The sequence below is a fragment of the Vipera berus genome (genome assembly GCF_964194415.1).
Source record: "Vipera berus genome assembly, chromosome: 7".
Taxonomy (NCBI): domain Eukaryota; kingdom Metazoa; phylum Chordata; class Lepidosauria; order Squamata; family Viperidae; genus Vipera; species Vipera berus.
Window position 1 is genome coordinate 15,323,759 of NC_138209.1, and position 14,139 is coordinate 15,337,897.

Here is a 14,139-nt window from a genome sequence, read left to right on the forward strand (position 1 = left end):
GGAACATTTATGACCTGGAAGTTTAAGTGAAGAATTCTTCCAGAAAGAGTGTTAAGGAATCCATATTGAATCTTTGTGTCATGGAAGGAATAAGATTCTTTGATCCCTTAACATGTTATGTTTCCTTATAACTCCTCCTCTAGCAAGCCACTTCTCTATATCCTGTTTCAGCTTTTGCCCTCTTCCTCTGTAGAAACAAATAACTGTTGTTATTTCCTGTAATTAAGGTGGAATTGTAGCTAAAGGGCAAGAAAAAAAACAGGCTCAAAAAAACAAACAAAATCAATCGCACAAAAAGCTGGAATGCATAAAAATGTGTTTAAACAGTATCAGAGCAATCAATATTTTCTGTCACACCATTTCTTATCATCACTTCTCTCCTTTTCATGTGGAGAATCCATACCTGGAATGCGCATAAGGATATTGTTGGAATGTTTGTTAATAACAAAGTTCTACGTTGACTAAACCACGTCCTGAATACTTTGTCTTTGAGATATCCATTTTATGAAGGATTTGGACATATTGGAATAAATACAAAAGAGGACACTAGAATAGATGAAAGGCCTGGAAACTAGGTTCTGTAAGAAGAGATTGAGGGAGCTTGTATAGAACATAGAATAACAGAGCTGGAAGGGATCTCGGAGGTCTTCTAGTCCAACCTTCTGCCCATGGCAGGAAAACTTGTACCATTCCATATAAATGGCTGTCCAGTCGCTTCTTACAAATCTGTGAAGCACCCACAACTTCCAGAGGCAAGCCGTTCCACTGATTAAATTTTCTCACTGTAAGGACCTTCCCAGTTCAAGTTCAAAATCTTAACTACACTACATTAGCTTTGTAATTATGTGAATGGACTCTCTGATGTCAAATTACATAAGGGTTGATGAAGTGAGTGCTTATGCAATAATAAAATTCTTAATCTTTTACCCTAATAACTACTAGCTATGCCTCTCTGTGCTCAGATTTTTTTAAAAAAAATTAATAAGACATAACATTTTAAATTTTTTGTTATTGGTTAATAGATTATACTGTAAGGAGATGTGTGGTGCATTTTTATAATCTGAGCTATGAAACAGATAAAGTTTCATTACATTTTTTTTTATTTTACTGAAATTCATTGTCTGCTTTGTAACTATAGCAGTGTCAGACAAGAATTCTACAGCCCTTTTTCCCACTGAACCACAAGTCTGATATTTTTCCTGACTATTTAATGCTTACACAATGAAGCATAATAGAGAGAAATACTATGATAATTTGCCAAGACATATCACAGCTTATTTGGGGAGTATTCTTCTTACGATCTCACTATGTACACAATACAGGAAACATATTGCTCCAGCTGAGATTGAAACCAATTGCCAGATCCAAATGTCAGCAAAGTGGAAACTTGTCCAGCACTTATTATGAGATGTGATTGATAGAAAAGAATAAAAAAATTATTACAATGGAATTGTGATGTAAAATTGTTCTTTAAAATGATCGTATGTATAGTGAAAGGAGAATGAAAATCAACTATCTCCCATTTACGACAGACAGAAAGTATGACCCAAAGTACTGCTTCAAATCGAATGCACTTTAAAGAAATCTGGGGAAATGATAGGCTATCTATCCATTTAAACCAATTATTAGCACAACAAGCCTAAGATAATCTGATGTCTGTCCTGTTCCTTTTCCACTGCCCACCCTGTCAAAAGGCATAAGATTGAAAACCCATCTAGTCATTCAGGCATTTTGAAAAAGAAAAATCTATATCCCCTTTTATGACCTGTACATGTTGCAATGAACACAGAACTCTGTGGAAATAGGTCCCCCTGCCAGCCCTTTCATCTGGAACAGCAATCTTGTCAGCCTTCAAGATAAAGCAGACTAGGAAAGCAAAGTTATAAGTGCTAACACTACTTTTATGGTAAGAGTATAGTAACAGAAACCTGCAGGTCTGAATAGGCCTCTCTCATCTCTGCCTTTATCCGTGGGAGAATTAGGAGACTCAAAATACATTTCTGACCCAAACTCAAAATTTTTCTGTGACTTTTGTGTCGGTTGCTGTTCTTCTTCCTGTTCCTCAATGTTATCCCCTTGCTTTTACAGTCTCCATTATAAACCCATTAAAAATAGAAGGGGTTTGGGTTTTTTTTGAAGCATTTCTGCATTTACTATTAATTTCAGAAATCGCCCCCCTCCATCCTCTTTGGCGCCTGGTTTTACAAACCACCAGTGTAATGTTTACAAACATATATGGACAAGCATTAGACGTAATTGCAAGTGGGAAACAAGGGGAGTGTTCTTGTCAGGCTGCTAGTCTTATTATTAACCTATCGGCCAAAGATACTATCTACGAGTGGTAGCCTCACAGGTGTATGGACAATATGTGAATGCATTTCGATTAAATAGTCTTCTTTCATTTCTCTCCTGTCAAACACAATTATCTATGAAAAAGCAGTCGGGGGAAGAAGAGAACGTTCCTGTCTTGATCTCTGTAAGTGGTGAGGTTATGTTACAAGTTCATGTTAGCTTCTTTAATTAAATCCATAAATAACTCCACTCCTAGTATGCTTTTCCTAGGGAGGGCTTTCTAACTTCCTTCAGAGACAATATTGCTTCCATTTTCTCTAAACATGGAGAAGGATCATGTTTAGATAGAAGATCCATCTTTTTCTATAAGAATAGTTGCATCTGCAACCAGTTACTGAATTGGGAGGTTCAGAGAAGTATATCTCTATCAGCAAAACTGGGGAAAGGAATTTCCTTCTACTCATCTTTCTCAAACCTTGAGTCCGATTTTGGATAGATGATTAGATAGATAGATAGATAGATAGATAGATAGATAGATAGATAGATAGATAGATAGATAGATAGATAGATAGATGTGAGAAATAACCTTCACTGTCATTTTTTACTGTGAACACACTTGTACACATTAAAAATGAAGTTCTGATGCCCACTCTCAGAGCAAAATATATATACAGTATATGCACATACATACACACACATATACCTATTATACACACACACACACACACACACACACACACACACATACATGTATATATTAATCACTGTCCATTTTAAATACATAGCTGAAGGAAGAGACTTGAGAATTCATAAGGTTGATACTATATGGAACAATGCTGTGAATGAATCTATATGTTCTGCTTCAGGTACCTTCCTCCCAGAAGGTAACAAGGAAAACATGTCATGGAAAGGAAGTGTATGCTTTTCCTAGGGAGGGCTTTCTAACTTCCTTCAGAGACAATATTGCTTCCATTTTCTCTAAACATGGAGAAGGATCATGTTTAGATAGAAGATCCATCTTTTTCTATAAGAATAGTTGCATCTGCAACCAGTTACTGAATTGGGAGGTTCAGAGAAGTATATCTCTATCAGCAAAACTGGGGAAAGGAATTTCCTTCTACTCATCTTTCTCAAACCTTGAGTCCGATTTTGGATAGATGATTAGATAGATAGATAGATAGATAGATAGATAGATAGATAGATAGATAGATAGATAGATAGATAGATAGATAGATAGATAGATAGATGTGAGAAATAACCTTCACTGTCATTTTTTACTGTGAACACACTTGTACACATTAAAAATGAAGTTCTGATGCCCACTCTCAGAGCAAAATATATATACAGTATATGCACATACATACACACACATATACCTATTATACACACACACACACACACACACACACACACATACATGTATATATTAATCACTGTCCATTTTAAATACATAGCTGAAGGAAGAGACTTGAGAATTCATAAGGTTGATACTATATGGAACAATGCTGTGAATGAATCTATATGTTCTGCTTCAGGTACCTTCCTCCCAGAAGGTAACAAGGAAAACATGTCATGGAAAGGAAGTGTAGTGTCCTGACATTATTGTGGACCCTGCTCAAGCAGCACTTATATACCGTGTCCTGGATATAAGGAAGTGAACTTACAATAATCTTTTCTGCCATCCTCACCACTCTCTGTACAACCTGTCAAGGTTCTGACTAATGAAACCAAATAAATCAGAAGTCCAAGGCTTCAAGTTCCCTCAAAGAACATGTTTATTGGATACATAATATCAGCACGGTCAAAAGTGAAACCAACTCTAAAATTCCCCTTAGGGATTAAATGTAACTAAATGTAACATTTCCTTCCCTCTGTTATGCTATTGATCACACTACCCAATAAAAGCAATTGGTGGGCTCCGTGACACTTCTTCTCTCCACCTTCCAGCTCCCATGGGAATGATCTTGGTTCCCATGGGATCACTCCTTGTTTAGTTTAGCAATGCTTTTGGTTTCTTTCTCTCCTTCCCCCCAACCTGTGGCAACTTAGAACTACAAAGATGGCTTTAGCCAGGTTCGTTTCAGAAGTTGAAACAGCCTTTCTCTCTGAAACAGTAATGATTCCAAACCAGGCAATAATATAATATGACATAATACTTTTGATCATCCCTCTGTAGAAAGCGCTAAGGCCAAGGGAAGGAAGATGTGCTCTTCTCACATGACACAGAAAATGCAGGTGCTGCTGTGCCTGCTTCACCTGTGTCTCACTGTTGAGTGACCAAGCTAACCTACATGGCAATTTAGAAGAATGTGGATGAAATCCTGTTGATATTGATAGATATTCCTGAAGTTATGGTGGACTTCAGTGTAAAAAAATAGTTTTGATAGTTTATGGTTAAAGAAATATGCATTATACCAAAATTTCAGTTCCTCTTCAAATATGAAGTTCATAAAAAGAAAAATTCAAAAGACTTATATTGTTCTCCCCCAAATCCTTTTGTCTCAGTATTCCAGCTTCTTCAGAGAACATTTTTAGAAGTTTTCCAGTAGCAAACATAAATATGGCACAGAAAACTATTTGTAGCATATATCAACCTAATATTTTTAGTCTGAAAATATTATATGCCCGCTTACCTGATTCATTTGTTTGTCTCATTTTGAAATCTTTGCATAAGATTTTATTACTACCATTTGAAAATGCAAAAAGCTATTTATTTTATTGTCATTTTATATTATCCTTGTATATTTTTTTAAAAAAACATTTTATTTCAGATTAGTAGAATATCACAGTTACTTAACACATCTATTTAATTTGTGTGCTTTATTACTGTTCTGCTCTCTATAAAATGATCGAAATAAAATATTAATCAAAAAAATGCTTATTCTGAACATAAAAGCTAAACACTATAGCACACTAATGCAAATACCATATACATATGACAGAAAACTAAATCAACATAATCACTGAAAATTTATCATTCCCTTTCTTTTTTTTATTAGTTTCTTTAAGGCTTCATTAAATATATATGTGCCCACATCAAAAGCTATGGGAAATGCTTGAATGCTTCCACAACAAAAAGGAAAAAATGGTCAACATTCATAGTAAAGAAAGACATATATGGTGCTATTCAGTATTGCTTTAGCTAGAAAGTATATACATGAAATATATTGGTCATATATTCTCTTCTTTGATTAATATAAGTGAGCCATATGAATTATATAGTTAAGAGTGAAAGTACATATTTTTCTGAGATCAATAAAAACATACTTTAAGCTACTGCCAGCATAAAAATTGACTGTTTCCATTATTCTAATGGAAATAATGCAGTTATTACTGCATGATCTTATTTTCCTCTGCTTCAGCTTCATGAGAAGAACTACAGAGAGCTCAAGAATTATACATTTCATAGGGGTGCTCTTGAGTATGCTTGTTTTATTGTATAAAAAACTACCAGATTCAACCATCCATTAAACATTACATTCATTTCAGAAAAGCTCATGTAATAAAGCCAAAAGGACACCATGTCTGCCTAAGGGAAAAATATTAGGAGCCTTGTGAACGTAGAATTAAACCAAACCAACCTCATTTTTATGGCAAAAGTACAAATAATAAAGAATATGTAAAAGCCCAGGGGCTATGGACAGTCGACTGGATCTAGAGGTAAATTTGTGGAAAACTGCTAGAAGCTAAATAAATAAATAGTGGAAAACTGTACTGCAACATCCTAGGAGGAAACTTGATTAGAGAGGAGTGTTCTGCCTTTAACATTTTGTATCAGATTCCATTTGTTTTAGCTTGTTGTGCGCTTTGCGTAGATGAGATGCAATCGTCAACAATTATTATTATTTTGATATTCAATTATGGCTAAGGAGGAAGAGAAAATCTGTGCAGTGTGCTTCGAAATCATGGGACACAAACCCAAAGTTTCAAAACGTAGCCCTAAAGTTCTGTGGTTTATCGGGAGCAGAGAGAAATGTAATGGACTGCTTCTCAAGAAACTTTATAGTACTAGATTGATGTGGTTGATATATATTGCACCAGAGCTGTTGAATCCTAACTTTGCTAAAAGGTCCTCTAATGCTGTTTTATTATCTTTCATTGAAATAAATTGGTAAAGGCAATCTAGAGAGAGAAGATTCTAGTGGCAGATTAATTAAGAAGCCTTGGTGGAGCAGTGGGCTAATGCCTCCTTAAGTAACACCAGCTGCCTGCAATTAGTGCAGGTTCGCGTCCCACCAGGCTCAAGGTTGACTCAGCCTTCCATCCTTCCGAGGTAGGTAAAATGAGGACCCAGATTGTTGGGGGCAATTAAGCTGACTTTGTAATAATGCCACTTGGGTGTGTGTGTGAAAGCCCTAATAAGCAGGCATATACATAGAATGAAGGCTACTGCTAAGCTTGTAAGCCGCCCTGAGTCTTCGGAGAAGGGCGGGATATAAATGCAATTAAAATAAAATAAATAAATAAAAATAATATGTAACCTCAATTCATCAAGGATGCTGAAATTTAGAGGAAGATTATATGTAGATACACCAGCATACACTAGCATTCTTTTCCACATTTGAACATTTTAGAAAACAACATATTTTACATACAGAGTCACATAATGTATGTCATTTGTTTTTGGGGACAAAATTATTATCCTGTTTTTCACAGATCAGAGGCAAGTGAACCTGACAGTATGTACCAGAAATCAGTATCATGTTTATCTCTGGAACTTCTGAAGTACTGATGGCAATAGTGATCTATTTATAATACTGATTCTTTGTGATGCCACAAAAAGGAAAGGATCAAACTATTTTTCCAAAGCACCAGAAGACAGGACAAGAAACAATGGATGGAAACTAATCAAGGAAAGAAGCAACCTACAACTAAGGAGAAATTTCCTAACAGCGAGGACAATTAACCAGTGGAACAGCTTGCCTTCAGAAGTTGTGGATGCTCCATCACTGAAGGCTTTTAAGAAGAGACTAGACAGTCACTTGTCTGGAATGGTAGAAGGTCTCCTGCTTGAGTAGGTGGTTGGATTAGAAGACCACCAAGATCCCTTCCAACTCTGTTATTCTGTTCACATCTTACTTTTAGTTTTTGTTCCATCCATTCCCTCTATATTTCTTGGCACCTGTTCATTGCTAAAATGGTTTTGGCACAGGTGCTAATAGGGGCAAATTAGTAAGGATGGCCTTTTCTCCTAACAATGAATGACAGCTTTTGTTGAATAAATTGGAACTGATCTTGGTTTTAAAACGGGCTGTGTCCTGCTGTCAATACCCCCAAACTGTATGTGTATTGAAATTTCAATTATAAGCAAATATATTAGGTGACTAATCGACTGGATTATTTTTAATTGGTTGGTAGTGCTATGGGAATGAAGCAAAGCCAGAGGGCTGGATCTGGGTTGAACTGAGCTGAAGCCGTCTGTCTCAAGTGACTTTGTGGTAGGTGAAAGATTAAAAACAATAATTTGCACAGTAACGTTTCAGCAGCAGTTTTCAATGTGTTGCCTTTAAGAGGTGCTCTTTTGAATTTCTTTTCAACCCACAAAAATACTCCAAATACTCCAATCCTATTGTAATAGGATTCCATTTGGTTTCTTCCCTAGGCCAAAAAGTTAGTTTGTTGTGTGCTCAGTTTCTCGTGGTATTCAACCAGATAGCGATGGGAATATTGCGATCATAATGTAAGTTCAGTGAAATTCTAGAATGAAAAGGAAGAAATTGATACTCTGCTTTTTACAGGTTGCAAACAGACTTAAAGTATGCTAACATTTTCTTGTTGCAATACTACTACACAGAGTCCTCAATGTTGAGCTCAAAAATTCTGTTGATAAGCAAGACAGATGTTAAATGAGTTCTGCTCCATTTTACAACCTTTCTTGCCACGGTTGTTAAGTGCAACTGTCATAAGTATAAATTAGTTGACAAGGGTCTTAATTTTGATCACGTGACCATGAGGATGCTGCAACGGTCGTAAGTGTGAAAAAAAACTTTTTCCAGTGCTGTTGTAAGTATGAACAGTCACTAAACGAACTGCTATAAGTCGAAGACTACACATTACCTAATAAAATACCCAGGAGGTACTGATCTTTTTTATGTGCAACTACTGTTATGAGATCGGTGTGAAGTAGTTTTTCTGAATGTGGCCAAATTCTGCTATGCTGTATGTAAAATCAGGCAAACTTTAACTGCCTATTAATCTACTACCAGTCGCAATATATTATTCTGTCTATCTTTTATTTCTGTTTTTTACTGTTATTGTTGTTTTAATGCTTTTAGTTGCTGGTCTGTGACCATAATAAAGATTTATTGATTGACGTTACTAACTTAACAACTGTAGTGATTCACTTAACAACTGTGGCAAAAAAGGTCATAAAATGGGGCAACACTCACTTAACAGCTATTTCGCTTAACAACATAAATTTTGGGCTCAGAGTTGATCGTAAGTCAAGGACTACCTCTATTTAGTTTATAATTTGTTCAGCTTATTGCATATACTGTAAATGCCCAAAATAAGTTTCATACATGAGTTTCTTGAAGTTCTTACCACTATTATATTTCTGAGTAAACTTTCACACTTTATTCCATATAGTATATTATTAGCTATTTCTCAAGCAAAAAGAAGTATAATTGACAAATTAAAGGACAAAGAACAATCATCTTTATATTCTCACACATTTTGTACTAACTTTTGCAGCTGATAGGTAATTTATGAATATTATCTATATAGCATTGCTCTTTTCAGAATTTTGTTCTGCAGATGATGGGCATAAAATTAATTAGTTATGCCTCCTTTCAGACTATAATTATTTGGTCTGAACGTAGCTGGAGTTTTGAAAAGATAGATTATTACTAGTCGGTGCAAAAGCAGTTTTGAGAAAAGTTTGTCTTTGTACAAAAATGGAGATATACATAAACAACAATATATCTGTTTGGTAAAGTATTTACATAAACCCTCTTATCCATTTTTAATTATGTAAGATTTATGAAGAACAATCAAAACAAAATAACAGATCAAATCCTTTGAAACAGGCTAAAAGTTTTATCATAAGTTGGCCTCCCAAACAGACTCTCATTTTATTCTTACCAAACCTACAAAAACCCAGAGTTTTAGTAGAGGCCTACTCATTAGTATAGCTCCAGTATATATTTTGGATCTATTTTGAATTAATTTTATTTATTTGTGGTCCTTGGCCAATATTTAAAAGAAGATAATATAACAACACTTAAGATAAAAATGACGATATAAAATAACTATAAAATAAAACTTATACAGAAAAGACTGAAGCAATTAGTAGTACCGATAGAAGAGAATATTTGTACCTCACGGTTGAACTGTGGGATCCCAGGTTAACATTAGGACAACAATCAAGAAGTAAACAGTACCCCAATCAAGAAACTGCCAAACAAGGTAATAGTAAACAACAAGCCAATCAAGGAACAATCAAGACTACTCCCACTACTCTCTCTCTCTCTCTCTCTCTCTCTCTCTCTCTGTAAGTCTTGGCGTATTCGTGTCTTTTCCCATGTAAGATTGATAGTGTCTTGGCGACGTTTCCTCGTCGAAACTTCAACAAGACACTATCAATCTTACATGGAAAAAGACCCGAATACGCCAAGACCTACTACATACCTGCACCCATGAAAATCTACGAATATATATATATATATATATATATATATATATATATATATATATATATATATATATATATTCGTTTTCGTAGATTCTCGCGGGTGTCTGTATGTGTAGATCTAGAGTCTCGGGTTTCTTCCCGCGTTCCTTTCATCTTCAGAAAGTTGTGGCGACGTTTCGACGAAATCCCATCCGTCATCATCAGGCCGGAGTGTTCCTCCTGCTGCTTCCAGGAGCAATGCGTGGTCTGGCTGTTCCTTGGAAGGAAAGGAACAGCCAGACCACGCATTGCTCCTGGAAGCAGCAGGAGGAACACTCCGGCCTGATGATGACGGATGGGATTTCGTCGAAACGTCGCCACAACTTTCTGAAGATGAAAGGAACGCGGGAAGAAACCCGAGACTCTAGATCTACATATATATATTCGTAGATATATGTGTGTGTGTGTGTGTGTGTATAGTCAACTGATGATGTCAAGGCTCAATATCAGACCAGTTGAAAAGACTGAACAGTTAGAAAACTGAAAAGTATTGGCAGGGACTCAAAATGTTATTACCTGGTGTCCTCCAGAGAAATGGCATGAAATTTGTGTAGTGGCCTTCATCATTAAAAGGTTAGGTTCTAATTATCTGAGTCTTTTTTAAACAGGTGGTTTAAAATAAACACTAGAGAAACGTATCTCAGAACTTGGCGAGGCCTTTGTAAAACCTCATGCTGTTAAGAGCATTTTAACTGCAGATGTCTACAATTAATGTACCAATTATTTTAGCCACATAAAAGCGCATGTCTAGCAACCTGAAACTCTGGTAGCCACAGCATGATAGCCCCAGTTCAGTAATGCTGCACATGTTGAAACCTCAGAGGGCAAATCAAGCATCCTACCAAAGAACAATGACCAGATAGCTGTCTTAGCAACAGTAATATCATGGCTATTACTTTAGAATTATAGAATCATAGGGCTGGTAGGGACCTCAGGGGTCTTCTAGTCCAACCTCCTGGTCAAGGCAGGAGTCTTATACCATCCCAGTGAAACAGATGTCCAGTGATGGAGCACCACGACCCCGGGAAGCAAGCTATTCCATTGATTTAACTGCTATCACTGTCAGAAAATTTCACTTCTAGGTTGGATCTGTCTTTGACAAGCTTCTACCATTACTTCTTGTCCTTGTCCTAGAGGTGTCAAACTGCCGGCCCATGGGCCAGATGCATCACGCCAAAACCGTGCAATGGGGCATCACGCCAAAATTCCTGGCAATGGGGAAAAAGTCACGATACTTTGCCACACGTCACGTGATGTTGCAAGTTTGACAAACCCTCAAATATATTAGAAGACAGCTATCATGTCCCCCCTAATCCTTCTCCTCAATAGGTTAGATATATCTAGCTCCCTCAGCCATTTGTCCTATGATTTAGTTTCCAGACCCTTAATCGTCTTTGTTGCTCTTCTCTGCAGGCTTTTATTTTAAATACATTAAAGGTAAAGATAAGGGAAAAGGTTCCCCCACACATGCGTTTCCGACTCTAGGGGCCGGTGCTCATCTCCATTTCAAAGCCGAAGAGCCAGCGCTTGTCCGATGACGTCTCCGTGGTCATGTGGCCGGCATGACTTGATGCCAAAGGCGCATGGAACGCTGTTACCTTCCCATCGTAGTGGTCCCTATTTTTCTACTTGCATTTTTATGTGCTTTTGAACTGCTAGGTTGGCAGAAGCTGGGACGAGTAACAGGTGCTCACTCTGTTATGCGGCACTCGGGATTCGACCCGCCAAACTGCCGACCTTCTGATCGACAAGCTCAGCGTCCTAACCCACTGAGCCACCGCGTCCCTTTTAAATGCATTATTTTAAATAAATTAAAAAATATATTTTTGAGACACCCAACTGAGCTTCTACATAGGGAAAATCATCTTACTAATGTTACCTTAACAATATATTTTTGTTTTATACAGCACAATGTTATTGTTTCCAAATACAGTAAATATGTAGAACCGATTTTCAAATGATGAATCAGGTTAATGGGTCACTGAAAAGAGGCTATTCTGATAACAGCATTGCTTCAGAGAACCATAAATATCTTCCTGGTCAAGATAAATATATTTAATATCAAAGCAGCAAAATCAAGCTCCATTTAATTTCAACAATAGTAGACTTCATCATAGTCACCGACTAGAATTCTGCAAGTTAATAAAATATTAAGCAATTCTATAAATTGCAAAAAATAGCTAATTCTAATAATTCTATAAATTACAAAATGAGGGCATGCTTAATTTTATAGATAACAAAATTTATCACATGCATTTGATGAAGTGACTTGCAACTTTTTAATAAAATTATGTTAAACAGATAAGATGCTACCAGACTCCTGTTTTGTTTGTTTGTTTGTTTGTTTTTTGCTATCATAGACTAATACGATTCTCCTCCTGTTAAAAGTAGCTGCAGATAAAGTGAATCAGAATTATCTGAGTACTTTATCAAAATATAGAATAATAAAATTGGCCCTTGTGTCCTTTTAGAAACTAAAATGCAAGAGAACATTGAAACAGGTTATTACTCTTCAGAATGAACTTGGTTGCATAGAATAGATGATGATGATGATGATGATGATGATGATGATGATGATGATGATGATTATGATTATTATTATTATTATTATTATTATTATTATTATTATTATTATTATTATTATTATTATTATTATTATTATTATTATTATTATTATTAATTTTATTTGTATACCGCCCTTCTCCCGAAGGACTCAGGGCGGTGAACAGGGCAAACATATAAAAATACAAAATACAAAAGTTAAAAAAGAATTAAACAAAATGCCCAAACTAAAACAGTAATTAAATATATTTACAACAACAATAAAAACCCAACCCATCCCCCATCAGGCCAGGCTGGCTTGTTCAAACAAATAAGTCTTCAGATCGCGCCGGAAGGAGCGAAGGTCGGGCGCCATCCAGAGCTCAACCGGCAACTGATTCCATAAATCCGGGGCGCCCACAGAGAAGGACCTCCCCCTGGGGGCCACCAGACGACATTCTCTGATCGGTGGCACCCTGAGGAGGCCCTCTCTGTGGGAACGCACAGGGCAGAGGGAAGTTGATGATAGATGGATACAGCCAGGGCTTTTTGTCTCATAGAACGCTCAGAACGGAGTTCCGGCACCTTTTTTGGATGGAACCTTGTAGGGTAGACAAGGCAGGTTGTAGGCTAACAAAATGGCTCATCCTATAATAAACCAGATGTTCAGGCTGGATTTGGCATTTTTATCCACTGATCAAGTTCTTCCAAAGAACTTGGGATAGGCAGATTTTGATGTTTTATGGTGTTAAAAGTATCATCACAGGATATAAGCTGTTCTGAGTAAATTGTAATTGACTGATTTTGTCAATGCAAATGGTGTTCAAGTGGTGCCACAACTGTTTTGGGATTGCACTCAAGGCACCTATTATTATTGGTATTATCTTTGCTTTCTTCTGCCACAATCATTCTATTTCTATTTGGAAGTCTTCATATTTTGTTATCTTCTCCAGTTCTTTCTCTTCGGTTCTGCTGTCTCCAAGTATGGCCGCATCTACCACCCAGAGTTTTCTTCTTTCTTATTGATGATCATTAAGTTTGGCATGTTATGCAGCAGGTGCTTGTCTGTTTGAATTCTAAAGTCCCAAAGCACTTTAGCTTCTTCATTTTCTATTACTTTTTCTATGTTATGGTCCCAACAGTTGTTGCCTGCAGGAAAATGATATTTCTTGCAGATCTTCCAATCATAATTTCTGCTACTTTGTCATGCCATTATTTATTATAATTATAATAATAAACAAGTTCATCACACAGCCAGGTTTTCAGGCTGAATTTGGCATTTTTGTCTAGCTATTGAGTCCTTTCCAAGGACCTGGGATTGTTATCATTATTCACTAGAAAAGTTTTTTTTTGTCTAGCAGTTCCTTTTTAGTTTGATGAAACATACTGTACTTTTTCCCAGAAATTCTTTGAAAGAAGGAAATTCTCATGGGTGGATTACAAGCTTCTTTTAATTATGGACTTATGAAATGACTAAAATATACATATTTCATTGTCAAAACATTTTTCATGAATCTGCAGCCTCACGTAGCCCAAAGGATGATGTCAGGAGGAACTTTTCTTGATTATTATCTTTTTTTGTTGTGTAACCATGTTGCTGTCATTGCTTACCAATAATTTCTCTTTCTCCTGAT

At 36.4% G+C, this 14,139-nt stretch overlaps 1 protein-coding gene across 1 annotated transcript in view; it reads left to right on the plus strand.

Moving 5' to 3' along the window:
- Positions 1 to 14,139, plus strand: part of CCSER1 (coiled-coil serine rich protein 1) — a 768,384-nt gene that overhangs the window by 641,577 nt on the left and 112,668 nt on the right. The gene's annotated exons all lie outside the window — the stretch shown is intronic.